Source organism: Hyla sarda, unplaced genomic scaffold (assembly GCF_029499605.1).
Source record: "Hyla sarda isolate aHylSar1 unplaced genomic scaffold, aHylSar1.hap1 scaffold_189, whole genome shotgun sequence".
Lineage (NCBI taxonomy): Eukaryota > Metazoa > Chordata > Amphibia > Anura > Hylidae > Hyla > Hyla sarda.
In genome coordinates this window covers 158680-175643 of record NW_026608543.1, presented here as the reverse complement: position 1 = coordinate 175643, position 16964 = coordinate 158680, and the positions used below count along the sequence as shown (strand labels likewise).

General features: G+C 45.7%; 7 non-coding genes across 7 annotated transcripts; all 7 read right to left on the bottom strand.

Moving 5' to 3' along the window:
- Positions 1 to 1872: 1872 nt before the first annotated feature.
- LOC130315766 (U2 spliceosomal RNA) lies at positions 1873 to 2063 on the bottom strand. The gene has a single exon (XR_008863206.1). It is a non-coding gene; the product is annotated as a U2 spliceosomal RNA (small nuclear RNA).
- A 2090-nt stretch (positions 2064 to 4153) lies between these two features.
- LOC130315765 (U2 spliceosomal RNA) lies at positions 4154 to 4344 on the bottom strand. The gene has a single exon (XR_008863205.1). It is a non-coding gene; the product is annotated as a U2 spliceosomal RNA (small nuclear RNA).
- A 2090-nt stretch (positions 4345 to 6434) lies between these two features.
- Positions 6435 to 6625, bottom strand: LOC130315764 (U2 spliceosomal RNA). Its single transcript, XR_008863204.1, has one exon. It is a non-coding gene; the product is annotated as a U2 spliceosomal RNA (small nuclear RNA).
- A 2096-nt stretch (positions 6626 to 8721) lies between these two features.
- On the bottom strand, positions 8722 to 8912 carry LOC130315895 (U2 spliceosomal RNA). Its single transcript, XR_008863323.1, has one exon. It is a non-coding gene; the product is annotated as a U2 spliceosomal RNA (small nuclear RNA).
- A 2074-nt stretch (positions 8913 to 10986) lies between these two features.
- On the bottom strand, positions 10987 to 11177 carry LOC130315763 (U2 spliceosomal RNA). The gene has a single exon (XR_008863203.1). It is a non-coding gene; the product is annotated as a U2 spliceosomal RNA (small nuclear RNA).
- A 2077-nt stretch (positions 11178 to 13254) lies between these two features.
- Positions 13255 to 13445, bottom strand: LOC130315761 (U2 spliceosomal RNA). Its single transcript, XR_008863201.1, has one exon. It is a non-coding gene; the product is annotated as a U2 spliceosomal RNA (small nuclear RNA).
- A 2078-nt stretch (positions 13446 to 15523) lies between these two features.
- On the bottom strand, positions 15524 to 15714 carry LOC130315760 (U2 spliceosomal RNA). Its single transcript, XR_008863200.1, has one exon. It is a non-coding gene; the product is annotated as a U2 spliceosomal RNA (small nuclear RNA).
- Positions 15715 to 16964: the final 1250 nt, after the last annotated feature.

Below are 16964 nucleotides of genomic sequence, written 5' to 3'. Positions count from 1 at the left end.
CATAACCCGGATTTGCCAGGAACCCTTCTTACTCCTCCTACTTGCATGTGACACTGGGCTTAGGATCTGCATAGGAAACACACACACAAGCACACACCTACCTTTGTTGCCTGCAGATGCCTCCTTGGCTGTCCCCAAACGGTATCAAACCAACACCCACGGGAAGCTGTAAGCATAGAGGACATGCCTGCACCCCATTGGACTTACCTGTGTGGGTTAAATCCGGGTTATTTGACAACCTATGGCGGTGATGGTTCTGCTCAGGCAGAGCAGTGCTGATGCTCCTCATAAAGCTGTCGCTGCTGTGAAGGTTCTAGGTGACATCACAAATCCCTATGGTTACATACACAACAAAGCTGGGTTGTTGTTGTTTACACTCTGCAAGGCCTGTGGAAGTGAGTGACATCATAGCACTGTAGTTCTGAGGGTTCTAGATGGATGCAACAATCTCCTGTTGCTTCTATGAAGGCCATAATAGACGACATCACCAAACAGCTCCATAGTCACATACACAGCAAAGGAGAGATGTTGTTTACACCTAGTGATGTCAGTGGTATTGAGTGACATCACAGCACAGTGCTAAGGCTCCTGGGCCTGGACACAGCAGCGGCTGCAATATCTCAACGGAGAATACGTTTATATATATGTGTGTGTGTGCGCGTATATATATATATATATATATATATATATATATATATATATTTCTCCGCCGAAATCACTTTTAAACCCATTTCCACCTTTTTTTCCCTTCTCTTCCTCTTACTTTTTTTTCACGTTTTTTTACGTTTTTCTCCTTTTCGCCTCTTTTCTGGGCGTATTATTCTTCTTTTTCTTCTTTTTTTTCGTCTAATGCATACCCCATCAGTGCAGCAATGCTTATTCAATACCGCCAGCAGATGGAGACACTGGGGGATAATTTTCTAAGGATTTATACTGATTTTTCCTGTCTGAATTTGTCGCACAGAAAGTTGCAGGCCAAATATGTGTGACATTTCTGCGACTTTAGCTTCTAGAGCATTTTTACAACATTATACATAGGTGCTGAATACATAAAAAGCGACTGTTCAGCGACAGACAAGTCGCATCGGCTGAAAGTAGGCCAGAATGTCAGTCCATGTTGGAGCAGGTTTAGATACAGTCTAAAGTATAGATCTCAAAGTCTGTGCACAGAATTTAGCAAGGGCCTCGCACCTTCTGATGCATCAGGTAGGTGCACAATAGCATAGCCTAACCCTCTGTACTTTGGTCTATATTGATGCGGGACATAGACAGCCAGCTGATGACCAATCCATTAGTGCAATGGATGGCTGGAAGCATTTGTCTTTGCCTTTGCAATACCACAGAAGCAATGCATGGTCAATGTACAGCAATGACACACCTGTGTGAACAGCCAGGAGACCCCCCCCATGTTATGTTACATAGTTACATAGTTAGTACGGTCGAAAAAAGACATATGTCCATCAAGTTCAACCAGGGAATTAAGGGGTAGGGGTGTGGCGCGATATTGGGGAAGGGATGAGATTTTATATTTCTTCATAAGCATTAATCTTATTTTGTCAATTAGGAACATTCAGCACCCACCCGCTATCAAGGCAGCTGCCTATCATGTCATGCCCTACCTGCACAGGTGTGCTGGCTACTCAAATGATCCAATTAAGGAGGCCATTTAGTCAGCAGCAGCAGAAGTCCTGTGCCTGGACGCTCCAACAGCGGCCAGACACAAGCAGAAGCAGAAGCAGCAGAAGCAGCAGCAGCACCACCTTTTGTTTTTTGGCTGCAGCAGCAGCAGCAAGGCCCACAGGGCTGGCTAGCTGGCTAGCCAGCAAGCAGGTAGCAATGAAAGTAGGAATCTTTCTTTTTAACCCTGTAAGGGGGTGGTGCACTGTACCCGAAGATACTGCCATATCGGGTCAATGCATAGGGCGACGGAAGCAAGCTTCGAAATCGGCCCCCGTTCTCAAAAATCCATTTAATATATGGTCCCCAGATAGGGGACGTATCAGATATTAAACTGATAAGAACAGATACTACACTTGATCTTAGCCAAAAGGCCGAGAAGCGATAACCGTGAAAGGGGCGGGCCCAACAAGGTCCCCTTCATGGGCACTATCACTGCTTGCTGTCAGGGAGGCTGCCAGACAATTTTCCATGCACACTCTGGGCTGGGGGGCAGTCAACCACCAGTACACACAGCAGAACCTAAACCCATACCATTATTGCTAAGCAGCAAGACAGGGGCCCATTGCACTCCCACGGGGCCTTTTTAAATGCAATCCATAACCCGGATTTGCCAGGAACCCTTCTTACTCCTCCTACTTGCATGTGACACTGGGCTTAGGATCTGCATAGGAAACACACACACAAGCACACACCTACCTTTGTTGCCTGCAGATGCCTCCTTGGCTGTCCCCAAACGGTATCAAACCAACACCCACGGGAAGCTGTAAGCATAGAGGACATGCCTGCACCCCATTGGACTTACCTGTGTGGGTTAAATCCGGGTTATTTGACAACCTATGGCGGTGATGGTTCTGCTCAGGCAGAGCAGTGCTGATGCTCCTCATAAAGCTGTCGCTGCTGTGAAGGTTCTAGGTGACATCACAAATCCCTATGGTTACATACACAACAAAGCTGGGTTGTTGTTGTTTACACTCTGCAAGGCCTGTGGAAGTGAGTGACATCATAGCACTGTAGTTCTGAGGGTTCTAGATGGATGCAACAATCTCCTGTTGCTTCTATGAAGGCCATAATAGACGACATCACCAAACAGCTCCATAGTCACATACACAGCAAAGGAGAGATGTTGTTTACACCTAGTGATGTCAGTGGTATTGAGTGACATCACAGCACAGTGCTAAGGCTCCTGGGCCTGGACACAGCAGCGGCTGCAATATCTCAACGGAGAATACGTTTATATATATGTGTGTGTGTGCGCGTATATATATATATATATATATATATATATATATATATATATATATATTTCTCTGCCGAAATCACTTTTAAACCCATTTCCACCTTTTTTTCCCTTCTCTTCCTCTTACTTTTTTTTCACGTTTTTTTACGTTTTTCTCCTTTTCGCCTCTTTTCTGGGCGTATTATTCTTCTTTTTCTTCTTTTTTTTCGTCTAATGCATACCCCATCAGTGCAGCAATGCTTATTCAATACCGCCAGCAGATGGAGACACTGGGGGATAATTTTCTAAGGATTTATACTGATTTTTCCTGTCTGAATTTGTCGCACAGAAAGTTGCAGGCCAAATATGTGTGACATTTCTGCGACTTTAGCTTCTAGAGCATTTTTACAACATTATACATAGGTGCTGAATACATAAAAAGCGACTGTTCAGCGACAGACAAGTCGCATCGGCTGAAAGTAGGCCAGAATGTCAGTCCATGTTGGAGCAGGTTTAGATACAGTCTAAAGTATAGATCTCAAAGTCTGTGCACAGAATTTAGCAAGGGCCTCGCACCTTCTGATGCATCAGGTAGGTGCACAATAGCATAGCCTAACCCTCGGTACTTTGGTCTATATTGATGCGGGACATAGACAGCCAGCTGATGACCAATCCATTAGTGCAATGGATGGCTGGAAGCATTTGTCTTTGCCTTTGCAATACCACAGAAGCAATGCATGGTCAATGTACAGCAATGACACACCTGTGTGAACAGCCAGGAGACCCCCCCCATGTTATGTTACATAGTTACATAGTTAGTACGGTCGAAAAAAGACATATGTCCATCAAGTTCAACCAGGGAATTAAGGGGTAGGGGTGTGGCGCGATATTGGGGAAGGGATGAGATTTTATATTTCTTCATAAGCATTAATCTTATTTTGTCAATTAGGAACATTCAGCACCCACCCGCTATCAAGGCAGCAGCCTATCATGTCATGCCCTACCTGCACAGGTGTGCTGGCTACTCAAATGATCCAATTAAGGAGGCCATTTAGTCAGCAGCAGCAGAAGTCCTGTGCCTGGACGCTCCAACAGCGGCCAGACACAAGCAGAAGCAGAAGCAGCAGAAGCAGCAGCAGCACCACCTTTTGTTTTTTGGCTGCAGCAGCAGCAGCAAGGCCCACAGGGCTGGCTAGCTGGCTAGCCAGCAAGCAGGTAGCAATGAAAGTAGGAATCTTTCTTTTTAACCCTGTAAGGGGGTGGTGCACTGTACCCGAAGATACTGCCATATCGGGTCAATGCATAGGGCGACGGAAGCAAGCTTCGAAATCGGCCCCCGTTCTCAAAAATCCATTTAATATATGGTCCCCAGATAGGGGACGTATCAGATATTAAACTGATAAGAACAGATACTACACTTGATCTTAGCCAAAAGGCCGAGAAGCGATAACCGTGAAAGGGGCGGGCCCAACAAGGTCCCCTTCATGGGCACTATCACTGCTTGCTGTCAGGGAGGCTGCCAGACAATTTTCCATGCACACTCTGGGCTGGGGGGCAGTCAACCACCAGTACACACAGCAGAACCTAAACCCATACCATTATTGCTAAGCAGCAAGACAGGGGCCCATTGCACTCCCACGGGGCCTTTTTAAATGCAATCCATAACCCGGATTTGCCAGGAACCCTTCTTACTCCTCCTACTTGCATGTGACACTGGGCTTAGGATCTGCATAGGAAACACACACACAAGCACACACCTACCTTTGTTGCCTGCAGATGCCTCCTTGGCTGTCCCCAAACGGTATCAAACCAACACCCACGGGAAGCTGTAAGCATAGAGGACATGCCTGCACCCCATTGGACTTACCTGTGTGGGTTAAATCCGGGTTATTTGACAACCTATGGCGGTGATGGTTCTGCTCAGGCAGAGCAGTGCTGATGCTCCTCATAAAGCTGTCGCTGCTGTGAAGGTTCTAGGTGACATCACAAATCCCTATGGTTACATACACAACAAAGCTGGGTTGTTGTTGTTTACACTCTGCAAGGCCTGTGGAAGTGAGTGACATCATAGCACTGTAGTTCTGAGGGTTCTAGATGGATGCAACAATCTCCTGTTGCTTCTATGAAGGCCATAATAGACGACATCACCAAACAGCTCCATAGTCACATACACAGCAAAGGAGAGATGTTGTTTACACCTAGTGATGTCAGTGGTATTGAGTGACATCACAGCACAGTGCTAAGGCTCCTGGGCCTGGACACAGCAGCGGCTGCAATATCTCAACGGAGAATACGTTTATATATATGTGTGTGTGTGCGCGTATATATATATATATATATATATATATATATATATATATATATATATTTCTCCGCCGAAATCACTTTTAAACCCATTTCCACCTTTTTTTCCCTTCTCTTCCTCTTACTTTTTTTTCACGTTTTTTTACGTTTTTCTCCTTTTCGCCTCTTTTCTGGGCGTATTATTCTTCTTTTTCTTCTTTTTTTTCGTCTAATGCATACCCCATCAGTGCAGCAATGCTTATTCAATACCGCCAGCAGATGGAGACACTGGGGGATAATTTTCTAAGGATTTATACTGATTTTTCCTGTCTGAATTTGTCGCACAGAAAGTTGCAGGCCAAATATGTGTGACATTTCTGCGACTTTAGCTTCTAGAGCATTTTTACAACATTATACATAGGTGCTGAATACATAAAAAGCGACTGTTCAGCGACAGACAAGTCGCATCGGCTGAAAGTAGGCCAGAATGTCAGTCCATGTTGGAGCAGGTTTAGATACAGTCTAAAGTATAGATCTCAAAGTCTGTGCACAGAATTTAGCAAGGGCCTCGCACCTTCTGATGCATCAGGTAGGTGCACAATAGCATAGCCTAACCCTCTGTACTTTGGTCTATATTGATGCGGGACATAGACAGCCAGCTGATGACCAATCCATTAGTGCAATGGATGGCTGGAAGCATTTGTCTTTGCCTTTGCAATACCACAGAAGCAATGCATGGTCAATGTACAGCAATGACACACCTGTGTGAACAGCCAGGAGACCCCCCCCATGTTATGTTACATAGTTACATAGTTAGTACGGTCGAAAAAAGACATATGTCCATCAAGTTCAACCAGGGAATTAAGGGGTAGGGGTGTGGCGCGATATTGGGGAAGGGATGAGATTTTATATTTCTTCATAAGCATTAATCTTATTTTGTCAATTAGGAACATTCAGCACCCACCCGCTATCAAGGCAGCTGCCTATCATGTCATGCCCTACCTGCACAGGTGTGCTGGCTACTCAAATGATCCAATTAAGGAGGCCATTTAGTCAGCAGCAGCAGAAGTCCTGTGCCTGGACGCTCCAACAGCGGCCAGACACAAGCAGAAGCAGAAGCAGCAGAAGCAGCAGCAGCACCACCTTTTGTTTTTTGGCTGCAGCAGCAGCAGCAAGGCCCACAGGGCTGGCTAGCTGGCTAGCCAGCAAGCAGGTAGCAATGAAAGTAGGAATCTTTCTTTTTAACCCTGTAAGGGGGTGGTGCACTGTACCCGAAGATACTGCCATATCGGGTCAATGCATAGGGCGACGGAAGCAAGCTTCGAAATCGGCCCCCGTTCTCAAAAATCCATTTAATATATGGTCCCCAGATAGGGGACGTATCAGATATTAAACTGATAAGAACAGATACTACACTTGATCTTAGCCAAAAGGCCGAGAAGCGATAACCGTGAAAGGGGCGGGCCCAACAAGGTCCCCTTCATGGGCACTATCACTGCTTGCTGTCAGGGAGGCTGCCAGACAATTTTCCATGCACACTCTGGGCTGGGGGGCAGTCAACCACCAGTACACACAGCAGAACCTAAACCCATACCATTATTGCTAAGCAGCAAGACAGGGGCCCATTGCACTCCCACGGGGCCTTTTTAAATGCAATCCATAACCCGGATTTGCCAGGAACCCTTCTTACTCCTCCTACTTGCATGTGACACTGGGCTTAGGATCTGCATAGGAAACACACACACAAGCACACACCTACCTTTGTTGCCTGCAGATGCCTCCTTGGCTGTCCCCAAACGGTATCAAACCAACACCCACGGGAAGCTGTAAGCATAGAGGACATGCCTGCACCCCATTGGACTTACCTGTGTGGGTTAAATCCGGGTTATTTGACAACCTATGGCGGTGATGGTTCTGCTCAGGCAGAGCAGTGCTGATGCTCCTCATAAAGCTGTCGCTGCTGTGAAGGTTCTAGGTGACATCACAAATCCCTATGGTTACATACACAACAAAGCTGGGTTGTTGTTGTTTACACTCTGCAAGGCCTGTGGAAGTGAGTGACATCATAGCACTGTAGTTCTGAGGGTTCTAGATGGATGCAACAATCTCCTGTTGCTTCTATGAAGGCCATAATAGACGACATCACCAAACAGCTCCATAGTCACATACACAGCAAAGGAGAGATGTTGTTTACACCTAGTGATGTCAGTGGTATTGAGTGACATCACAGCACAGTGCTAAGGCTCCTGGGCCTGGACACAGCAGCGGCTGCAATATCTCAACGGAGAATACGTTTATATATATGTGTGTGTGTGCGCGTATATATATATATATATATATATATATATATATATATTTCTCCGCCGAAATCACTTTTAAACCCATTTCCACCTTTTTTTCCCTTCTCTTCCTCTTACTTTTTTTTCACGTTTTTTTACGTTTTTCTCCTTTTCGCCTCTTTTCTGGGCGTATTATTCTTCTTTTTCTTCTTTTTTTTCGTCTAATGCATACCCCATCAGTGCAGCAATGCTTATTCAATACCGCCAGCAGATGGAGACACTGGGGGATAATTTTCTAAGGATTTATACTGATTTTTCCTGTCTGAATTTGTCGCACAGAAAGTTGCAGGCCAAATATGTGTGACATTTCTGCGACTTTAGCTTCTAGAGCATTTTTACAACATTATACATAGGTGCTGAATACATAAAAAGCGACTGTTCAGCGACAGACAAGTCGCATCGGCTGAAAGTAGGCCAGAATGTCAGTCCATGTTGGAGCAGGTTTAGATACAGTCTAAAGTATAGATCTCAAAGTCTGTGCACAGAATTTAGCAAGGGCCTCGCACCTTCTGATGCATCAGGTAGGTGCACAATAGCATAGCCTAACCCTCTGTACTTTGGTCTATATTGATGCGGGACATAGACAGCCAGCTGATGACCAATCCATTAGTGCAATGGATGGCTGGAAGCATTTGTCTTTGCCTTTGCAATACCACAGAAGCAATGCATGGTCAATGTACAGCAATGACACACCTGTGTGAACAGCCAGGAGACCCCCCCCATGTTATGTTACATAGTTACATAGTTAGTACGGTCGAAAAAAGACATATGTCCATCAAGTTCAACCAGGGAATTAAGGGGTAGGGGTGTGGCGCGATATTGGGGAAGGGATGAGATTTTATATTTCTTCATAAGCATTAATCTTATTTTGTCAATTAGGAACATTCAGCACCCACCCGCTATCAAGGCAGCTGCCTATCAAGGCAGCTGCCTATCATGTCATGCCCTACCTGCACAGGTGTGCTGGCTACTCAAATGATCCAATTAAGGAGGCCATTTAGTCAGCAGCAGCAGAAGTCCTGTGCCTGGACGCTCCAACAGCGGCCAGACACAAGCAGAAGCAGAAGCAGCAGAAGCAGCAGCAGCACCACCTTTTGTTTTTTGGCTGCAGCAGCAGCAGCAAGGCCCACAGGGCTGGCTAGCTGGCTAGCCAGCAAGCAGGTAGCAATGAAAGTAGGAATCTTTCTTTTTAACCCTGTAAGGGGGTGGTGCACTGTACCCTAAGATACTGCCATATCGGGTCAATGCATAGGGCGACGGAAGCAAGCTTCGAAATCGGCCCCCGTTCTCAAAAATCCATTTAATATATGGTCCCCAGATAGGGGACGTATCAGATATTAAACTGATAAGAACAGATACTACACTTGATCTTAGCCAAAAGGCCGAGAAGCGATAACCGTGTAAGGGGCGGGCCCAACAAGGTCCCCTTCATGGGCACTATCACTGCTTGCTGTCAGGGAGGCTGCCAGACAATTTTCCATGCACACTCTGGGCTGGGGGGCAGTCAACCACCAGTACACACAGCAGAACCTAAACCCATACCATTATTGCTAAGCAGCAAGACAGGGGCCCATTGCACTCCCACGGGGCCTTTTTAAATGCAATCCATAACCCGGATTTGCCAGGAACCCTTCTTACTCCTCCTACTTGCATGTGACACTGGGCTTAGGATCTGCATAGGAAACACACACACAAGCACACACCTACCTTTGTTGCCTGCAGATGCCTCCTTGGCTGTCCCCAAACGGTATCAAACCAACACCCACGGGAAGCTGTAAGCATAGAGGACATGCCTGCACCCCATTGGACTTACCTGTGTGGGTTAAATCCGGGTTATTTGACAACCTATGGCGGTGATGGTTCTGCTCAGGCAGAGCAGTGCTGATGCTCCTCATAAAGCTGTCGCTGCTGTGAAGGTTCTAGGTGACATCACAAATCCCTATGGTTACATACACAACAAAGCTGGGTTGTTGTTGTTTACACTCTGCAAGGCCTGTGGAAGTGAGTGACATCATAGCACTGTAGTTCTGAGGGTTCTAGATGGATGCAACAATCTCCTGTTGCTTCTATGAAGGCCATAATAGACGACATCACCAAACAGCTCCATAGTCACATACACAGCAAAGGAGAGATGTTGTTTACACCTAGTGATGTCAGTGGTATTGAGTGACATCACAGCACAGTGCTAAGGCTCCTGGGCCTGGACACAGCAGCGGCTGCAATATCTCAACGGAGAATACGTTTATATATATGTGTGTGTGTGCGCGTATATATATATATATATATATATATATATATATATATATATTTCTCCGCCGAAATCACTTTTAAACCCATTTCCACCTTTTTTTCCCTTCTCTTCCTCTTACTTTTTTTTCACGTTTTTTTACGTTTTTCTCCTTTTCGCCTCTTTTCTGGGCGTATTATTCTTCTTTTTCTTCTTTTTTTTCGTCTAATGCATACCCCATCAGTGCAGCAATGCTTATTCAATACCGCCAGCAGATGGAGACACTGGGGGATAATTTTCTAAGGATTTATACTGATTTTTCCTGTCTGAATTTGTCGCACAGAAAGTTGCAGGCCAAATATGTGTGACATTTCTGCGACTTTAGCTTCTAGAGCATTTTTACAACATTATACATAGGTGCTGAATACATAAAAAGCGACTGTTCAGCGACAGACAAGTCGCATCGGCTGAAAGTAGGCCAGAATGTCAGAGCAGGTTTAGATACAGTCTAAAGTATAGATCTCAAAGTCTGTGCACAGAATTTAGCAAGGGCCTCGCACCTTCTGATGCATCAGGTAGGTGCACAATAGCATAGCCTAACCCTCTGTACTTTGGTCTATATTGATGCGGGACATAGACAGCCAGCTGATGACCAATCCATTAGTGCAATGGATGGCTGGAAGCATTTGTCTTTGCCTTTGCAATACCACAGAAGCAATGCATGGTCAATGTACAGCAATGACACACCTGTGTGAACAGCCAGGAGACCCCCCCCATGTTATGTTACATAGTTACATAGTTAGTACGGTCGAAAAAAGACATATGTCCATCAAGTTCAACCAGGGAATTAAGGGGTAGGGGTGTGGCGCGATATTGGGGAAGGGATGAGATTTTATATTTCTTCATAAGCATTAATCTTATTTTGTCAATTAGGAACATTCAGCACCCACCCGCTATCAAGGCAGCTGCCTATCATGTCATGCCCTACCTGCACAGGTGTGCTGGCTACTCAAATGATCCAATTAAGGAGGCCATTTAGTCAGCAGCAGCAGAAGTCCTGTGCCTGGACGCTCCAACAGCGGCCAGACACAAGCAGAAGCAGAAGCAGCAGAAGCAGCAGCAGCACCACCTTTTGTTTTTTGGCTGCAGCAGCAGCAGCAAGGCCCACAGGGCTGGCTAGCTGGCTAGCCAGCAAGCAGGTAGCAATGAAAGTAGGAATCTTTCTTTTTAACCCTGTAAGGGGGTGGTGCACTGTACCCGAAGATACTGCCATATCGGGTCAATGCATAGGGCGACGGAAGCAAGCTTCGAAATCGGCCCCCGTTCTCAAAAATCCATTTAATATATGGTCCCCAGATAGGGGACGTATCAGATATTAAACTGATAAGAACAGATACTACACTTGATCTTAGCCAAAAGGCCGAGAAGCGATAACCGTGAAAGGGGCGGGCCCAACAAGGTCCCCTTCATGGGCACTATCACTGCTTGCTGTCAGGGAGGCTGCCAGACAATTTTCCATGCACACTCTGGGCTGGGGGGCAGTCAACCACCAGTACACACAGCAGAACCTAAACCCATACCATTATTGCTAAGCAGCAAGACAGGGGCCCATTGCACTCCCACGGGGCCTTTTTAAATGCAATCCATAACCCGGATTTGCCAGGAACCCTTCTTACTCCTCCTACTTGCATGTGACACTGGGCTTAGGATCTGCATAGGAAACACACACACAAGCACACACCTACCTTTGTTGCCTGCAGATGCCTCCTTGGCTGTCCCCAAACGGTATCAAACCAACACCCACGGGAAGCTGTAAGCATAGAGGACATGCCTGCACCCCATTGGACTTACCTGTGTGGGTTAAATCCGGGTTATTTGACAACCTATGGCGGTGATGGTTCTGCTCAGGCAGAGCAGTGCTGATGCTCCTCATAAAGCTGTCGCTGCTGTGAAGGTTCTAGGTGACATCACAAATCCCTATGGTTACATACACAACAAAGCTGGGTTGTTGTTGTTTACACTCTGCAAGGCCTGTGGAAGTGAGTGACATCATAGCACTGTAGTTCTGAGGGTTCTAGATGGATGCAACAATCTCCTGTTGCTTCTATGAAGGCCATAATAGACGACATCACCAAACAGCTCCATAGTCACATACACAGCAAAGGAGAGATGTTGTTTACACCTAGTGATGTCAGTGGTATTGAGTGACATCACAGCACAGTGCTAAGGCTCCTGGGCCTGGACACAGCAGCGGCTGCAATATCTCAACGGAGAATACGTTTATATATATGTGTGTGTGTGCGCATATATATATATATATATATATATATATATATATATATATATATTTCTCCGCCGAAATCACTTTTAAACCCATTTCCACCTTTTTTTCCCTTCTCTTCCTCTTACTTTTTTTTCACGTTTTTTTACGTTTTTCTCCTTTTCGCCTCTTTTCTGGGCGTATTATTCTTCTTTTTCTTCTTTTTTTTCGTCTAATGCATACCCCATCAGTGCAGCAATGCTTATTCAATACCGCCAGCAGATGGAGACACTGGGGGATAATTTTCTAAGGATTTATACTGATTTTTCCTGTCTGAATTTGTCGCACAGAAAGTTGCAGGCCAAATATGTGTGACATTTCTGCGACTTTAGCTTCTAGAGCATTTTTACAACATTATACATAGGTGCTGAATACATAAAAAGCGACTGTTCAGCGACAGACAAGTCGCATCGGCTGAAAGTAGGCCAGAATGTCAGTCCATGTTGGAGCAGGTTTAGATACAGTCTAAAGTATAGATCTCAAAGTCTGTGCACAGAATTTAGCAAGGGCCTCGCACCTTCTGATGCATCAGGTAGGTGCACAATAGCATAGCCTAACCCTCTGTACTTTGGTCTATATTGATGCGGGACATAGACAGCCAGCTGATGACCAATCCATTAGTGCAATGGATGGCTGGAAGCATTTGTCTTTGCCTTTGCAATACCACAGAAGCAATGCATGGTCAATGTACAGCAATGACACACCTGTGTGAACAGCCAGGAGACCCCCCCCATGTTATGTTACATAGTTACATAGTTAGTACGGTCGAAAAAAGACATATGTCCATCAAGTTCAACCAGGGAATTAAGGGGTAGGGGTGTGGCGCGATATTGGGGAAGGGATGAGATTTTATATTTCTTCATAAGCATTAATCTTATTTTGTCAATTAGGAACATTCAGCACCCACCCGCTATCAAGGCAGCTGCCTATCATGTCATGCCCTACCTGCACAGGTGTGCTGGCTACTCAAATGATCCAATTAAGGAGGCCATTTAGTCAGCAGCAGCAGAAGTCCTGTGCCTGGACGCTCCAACAGCGGCCAGACACAAGCAGAAGCAGAAGCAGCAGAAGCACCACCTTTTGTTTTTTGGCTGCAGCAGCAGCAGCAAGGCCCACAGGGCTGGCTAGCTGGCTAGCCAGCAAGCAGGTAGCAATGAAAGTAGGAATCTTTCTTTTTAACCCTGTAAGGGGGTGGTGCACTGTACCCGAAGATACTGCCATATCGGGTCAATGCATAGGGCGACGGAAGCAAGCTTCGAAATCGGCCCCCGTTCTCAAAAATCCATTTAATATATGGTCCCCAGATAGGGGACGTATCAGATATTAAACTGATAAGAACAGATACTACACTTGATCTTAGCCAAAAGGCCGAGAAGCGATAACCGTGAAAGGGGCGGGCCCAACAAGGTCCCCTTCATGGGCACTATCACTGCTTGCTGTCAGGGAGGCTGCCAGACAATTTTCCATGCACACTCTGGACTGGGGGGCAGTCAACCACCAGTACACACAGCAGAACCTAAACCCATACCATTATTGCTAAGCAGCAAGACAGGGGCCCATTGCACTCCCACGGGGCCTTTTTAAATGCAATCCATAACCCGGATTTGCCAGGAACCCTTCTTACTCCTCCTACTTGCATGTGACACTGGGCTTAGGATCTGCATAGGAAACACACACACAAGCACACACCTACCTTTGTTGCCTGCAGATGCCTCCTTGGCTGTCCCCAAACGGTATCAAACCAACACCCACGGGAAGCTGTAAGCATAGAGGACATGCCTGCACCCCATTGGACTTACCTGTGTGGGTTAAATCCGGGTTATTTGACAACCTATGGCGGTGATGGTTCTGCTCAGGCAGAGCAGTGCTGATGCTCCTCATAAAGCTGTCGCTGCTGTGAAGGTTCTAGGTGACATCACAAATCCCTATGGTTACATACACAACAAAGCTGGGTTGTTGTTGTTTACACTCTGCAAGGCCTGTGGAAGTGAGTGACATCATAGCACTGTAGTTCTGAGGGTTCTAGATGGATGCAACAATCTCCTGTTGCTTCTATGAAGGCCATAATAGACGACATCACCAAACAGCTCCATAGTCACATACACAGCAAAGGAGAGATGTTGTTTACACCTAGTGATGTCAGTGGTATTGAGTGACATCACAGCACAGTGCTAAGGCTCCTGGGCCTGGACACAGCAGCGGCTGCAATATCTCAACGGAGAATACGTTTATATATATATGTGTGTGTGTGCGCGTATATATATATATATATATATATATATATATATATATATATATTCTCCGCCGAAATCACTTTTAAACCCATTTCCACCTTTTTTTCCCTTCTCTTCCTCTTACTTTTTTTTCACGTTTTTTTACGTTTTTCTCCTTTTCGCCTCTTTTCTGGGCGTATTATTCTTCTTTTTCTTCTTTTTTTTCGTCTAATGCATACCCCATCAGTGCAGCAATGCTTATTCAATACCGCCAGCAGATGGAGACACTGGGGGATAATTTTCTAAGGATTTATACTGATTTTTCCTGTCTGAATTTGTCGCACAGAAAGTTGCAGGCCAAATATGTGTGACATTTCTGCGACTTTAGCTTCTAGAGCATTTTTACAACATTATACATAGGTGCTGAATACATAAAAAGCGACTGTTCAGCGACAGACAAGTCGCATCGGCTGAAAGTAGGCCAGAATGTCAGTCCATGTTGGAGCAGGTTTAGATACAGTCTAAAGTATAGATCTCAAAGTCTGTGCACAGAATTTAGCAAGGGCCTCGCACCTTCTGATGCATCAGGTAGGTGCACAATAGCATAGCCTAACCCTCTGTACTTTGGTCTATATTGATGCGGGACATAGACAGCCAGCTGATGACCAATCCATTAGTGCAATGGATGGCTGGAAGCATTTGTCTTTGCCTTTGCAATACCACAGAAGCAATGCATGGTCAATGTACAGCAATGACACACCTGTGTGAACAGCCAGGAGACCCCCCCCATGTTATGTTACATAGTTACATAGTTAGTACGGTCGAAAAAAGACATATGTCCATCAAGTTCAACCAGGGAATTAAGGGGTAGGGGTGTGGCGCGATATTGGGGAAGGGATGAGATTTTATATTTCTTCATAAGCATTAATCTTATTTTGTCAATTAGGAACATTCAGCACCCACCCGCTATCAAGGCAGCTGCCTATCATGTCATGCCCTACCTGCACAGGTGTGCTGGCTACTCAAATGATCCAATTAAGGAGGCCATTTAGTCAGCAGCAGCAGAAGTCCTGTGCCTGGACGCTCCAACAGCGGCCAGACACAAGCAGAAGCAGAAGCAGCAGAAGCACCACCTTTTGTTTTTTGGCTGCAGCAGCAGCAGCAAGGCCCACAGGGCTGGCTAGCTGGCTAGCCAGCAAGCAGGTAGCAATGAAAGTAGGAATCTTTCTTTTTAACCCTGTAAGGGGGTGGTGCACTGTACCCGAAGATACTGCCATATCGGGTCAATGCATAGGGCGACGGAAGCAAGCTTCGAAATCGGCCCCCGTTCTCAAAAATCCATTTAATATATGGTCCCCAGATAGGGGACGTATCAGATATTAAACTGATAAGAACAGATACTACACTTGATCTTAGCCAAAAGGCCGAGAAGCGATAACCGTGAAAGGGGCGGGCCCAACAAGGTCCCCTTCATGGGCACTATCACTGCTTGCTGTCAGGGAGGCTGCCAGACAATTTTCCATGCACACTCTGGACTGGGGGGCAGTCAACCACCAGTACACACAGCAGAACCTAAACCCATACCATTATTGCTAAGCAGCAAGACAGGGGCCCATTGCACTCCCACGGGGCCTTTTTAAATGCAATCCATAACCCGGATTTGCCAGGAACCCTTCTTACTCCTCCTACTTGCATGTGACACTGGGCTTAGGATCTGCATAGGAAACACACACACAAGCACACACCTACCTTTGTTGCCTGCAGATGCCTCCTTGGCTGTCCCCAAACGGTATCAAACCAACACCCACGGGAAGCTGTAAGCATAGAGGACATGCCTGCACCCCATTGGACTTACCTGTGTGGGTTAAATCCGGGTTATTTGACAACCTATGGCGGTGATGGTTCTGCTCAGGCAGAGCAGTGCTGATGCTCCTCATAAAGCTGTCGCTGCTGTGAAGGTTCTAGGTGACATCACAAATCCCTATGGTTACATACACAACAAAGCTGGGTTGTTGTTGTTTACACTCTGCAAGGCCTGTGGAAGTGAGTGACATCATAGCACTGTAGTTCTGAGGGTTCTAGATGGATGCAACAATCTCCTGTTGCTTCTATGAAGGCCATAATAGACGACATCACCAAACAGCTCCATAGTCACATACACAGCAAAGGAGAGATGTTGTTTACACCTAGTGATGTCAGTGGTATTGAGTGACATCACAGCACAGTGCTAAGGCTCCTGGGCCTGGACACAGCAGCGGCTGCAATATCTCAACGGAGAATACGTTTATATATATGTGTGTGTGTGCGCGTATATATATATATATATATATATATATATATATTTCTCCGCCGAAATCACTTTTAAACCCATTTCCACCTTTTTTTCCCTTCTCTTCCTCTTACTTTTTTTTCACGTTTTTTTACGTTTTTCTCCTTTTCGCCTCTTTTCTGGGCGTATTATTCTTCTTTTTCTTCTTTTTTTTCGTCTAATGCATACCCCATCAGTGCAGCAATGCTTATTCAATACCGCCAGCAGATGGAGACACTGGGGGATAATTTTCTAAGGATTTATACTGATTTTTCCTGTCTGAATTTGTCGCACAGAAAGTTGCAGGCCAAATATGTGTGACATTTCTGCGACTTTAGCTTCTAGAGCATTTTTACAACATTATACATAGGTGCTGAA